Genomic DNA, 3137 nt, shown 5'->3' on the forward strand with positions numbered 1-3137 from the left:
CGAAAATTCACAAATTTACATATTGTGCGATTGTATCCATTTTTTGTACATACGCAGTCATGTCCATACACATATACACACATACAAATACATATGTATGCCTGCATTTGCATACCAACTAGCTCCATAGCATCTTTGCTTTTAGCCTTATTCACATCGTATTCACTATGGCCCGATTTGCACTGTTTTGTGCCCTAATAGAAAGGAACAAGCAACTAACATCCGCCAGAGCATTTTCGCCAAACAACTCGTCAACACTTAAGTATTTTCGTCATTTGGCCAACAATGGCGATCATGCCGATCATGCCGAACATACGTACGTACATTTGTATGCAAAGGGTGATCAGATTGGATATAATTTTTCGAATAGGGCTTTTTTGACAAATCACACGTAACTATTGTCAAACTAAATAAATCACTTTTTCAGTATTCGTTGACATTTCATCATGGAAAGACTTACGTCTTAACAAAGTTTACAAATCGTACAATTCTATTACAAAAATCGACGCTCTATGAAAAGTGTTCATTGCTCAGGACAACTTTCAGATACCGAACGCACTATTCGGTAACCCATAGGCAAAATTGCCATATTTGGGCTGAAAAGCAACCCGAAGCCATTCAAGAATAGCCATTACATCCATTGAAAACAAACGTTTAGTGTGGTCTATGAGCTGGAGGAATCATCGGCGCATATTTCTTCAAAGACGAAGCTGGCGCCAACGTAAAAGTGAATGGCGAACGCTATCTCGCCATGATAAACGACTTTTTGATGCCGGATGCCGGAAATTGAAGCCCGTGACATACGCAACATTTGATTCCAAAACGGCGGCGCTACTTGTAATACATAAAATAAAAAATAAATAATTGTCGCGTTCACTTCTATTAGGGGTTTGGCCGAGCTCCTCCTCCTATTTGTGGTGTGCGTCTTGATGCTGTTCCACAAATGGAGAGACCTACAGTTTCAAGCCGACTCCGTACGGCAGATTGTTTTATGAGGAGCTTTTTCATGGCAGAAATGCACTCGGAGGTTTCCCATTGCCTGCCGAGGGGCTACTTGCCATACAGCCCGTGAAAAAATCGATTTACTGCGTTATCGCTTCGTTGAGCAATTTATCACTTGTCTCGGATCAGTGGATTGGACACCAAGATCGCGTGATATCACACCTTCGGATTTGTATTTGTGGTGGTGTGTAAAGTCTAAATACTTTGTGGATAAACCAGCTTCGATTGAGGCATTGAGAAAGCCAAAATATCTAAAGTTTTTCACAAGTTGCCGACCGAAGTCCTCCAGCGAGTCATTCCAAATTGTTTTTTACGGATGGCGGAATTACGGGGCAGTTGCGGCCAAATTTTGGGAGGGATTATCTTTAAAAAATTAATGGTTCTACACAAAAATAATAAAGATTGCCCAAACAATTTGAATTTTCGTTGTTTTATTTCAAATTCAAATCCGATACCTCTAAATTGATCACCCTTTGCATATCTGAACATCACCGACAATCAGTCGCCGCTACGTCTAATAGTCATTTCTTTTAATTTTTTTTCAATACAAATTTGTATGAATGTGTATGTAAAATAAAACACATTTTTATAAACATTTGCACTCAAATACTTTCGCTGGCATCTGTATTTATGAATTAAACAGAAAAATTTACTAGAAAATTGATTACATATGCATCTGCTGTTTGACGTCGCACTCGATTTTAATTTGTTAATCGGCAATGTGTGTCGATATTAAGGAATTATGAAGGAATATTTGAGGAAAACACAAATAAACAAATTAAATGGAAGCGCATAAAACGAATAGCAAATATTAACAACCGGAGATAAATTTCTCAACTAAGAAACATTTTTCCTACACTCCTAAACGTGTATCTACATAAGGCTGGCTTTTCATTTTTTATAGATGCTCCTTTCTAGAAATGTGCCATTTACTGTAGTATAACGTAATTTTAGACAACCAAAGACTTACTAGCAACTCATCAGATTTTACTACCTCTACCCTAGACTTTAGAATAGAGTTTAAGGTAAAGCTCCGCTCGCGAAAGGGATGGAATTTAAATTCAATAGTCGAAGAGGTTTCAACTTCACTTTACACTAACGAATCCAAGATGGACTGGGGTCCAGCATTAGATTCCCTTAGTTTGTTACCTGCTTTCTTTCCATACCTAAGGAGCCTCATGGAGTGTCACTCAGGTTTGTTCTGTTAACTTCGTTGGATTTATTGTATTGCAATATGGTTTCAGCTTATGCAATACCAGATTTGTGCCTCGTAGAACCACACTGGTTTTAGAACTTGATTATATACAAGGTGAAGTCCAAAATAAACAAGACTGAGCTAAAATAGAAAGAGCAATAGTTTTGTTCTGATAACTTCGAGTTTATTTATTCAAAATAGTCCCCTCTGGCCTCGATACACTGTTTTTTGCGATCTTAAAGCTTTTCGAAAGAGTGTTTCAGGTCATTGACCGGAAAGTCCTTCAGCATGTCGGTACAAGCCTTTTGGGATGGCCTCTATGGACGCAAAATGTTTTCCTTTCATGGCCAAATGTAATTTTCCGAATAGGCAGAAATCACAGGGAGACATATCAGATGAACTCGGTGAGTGATTGATCAAGTTCAAATGGGATTTCTAGTCAAAAAATCAGTCACAAGAGTGGATCGATGAGTTCTTTAATTACCATGCAATAAGTGTCAGCTTCCAATTCGTGGTATTCAGGTCGAATTCAATGAATGCGATGCAACAAAAGCTTCAAAACGACAAGATAAAAAATAACTTTAACGGTTTGGCCCGTTGGCACGAACTCCTTGTGGAAAATTCCCTTGGAATCTTAAAAACAAATAAGCATCGACTTGATTTTTGACTTATATTTTGGGTGGTGACTCGTCTCGGGCCTTCCATTTGGCACTTTGACGCTTAGTTTCAGTTTCATGTTGGAAACACCACGTTTCATCAGCAGTTGCAATGTTATAACGAAGTTCTCGTATTTTCTCGCCTCTTTAATGAGGTCTTTTAAATGTAGAATTCTGAGCAATTTTTGGTCCTCAGTTAACTTGTGCGGAATGAAACGTGCACAGACCTTTCGTAAGCCCAAATGATTAGTTAAAATGCGATAAATCAATGTTTTGGATATAGT

The sequence above is a fragment of the Anastrepha ludens genome, chromosome 2 (assembly GCF_028408465.1).
Source record: "Anastrepha ludens isolate Willacy chromosome 2, idAnaLude1.1, whole genome shotgun sequence".
Classification (NCBI taxonomy): Eukaryota; Metazoa; Arthropoda; class Insecta; order Diptera; family Tephritidae; genus Anastrepha; species Anastrepha ludens.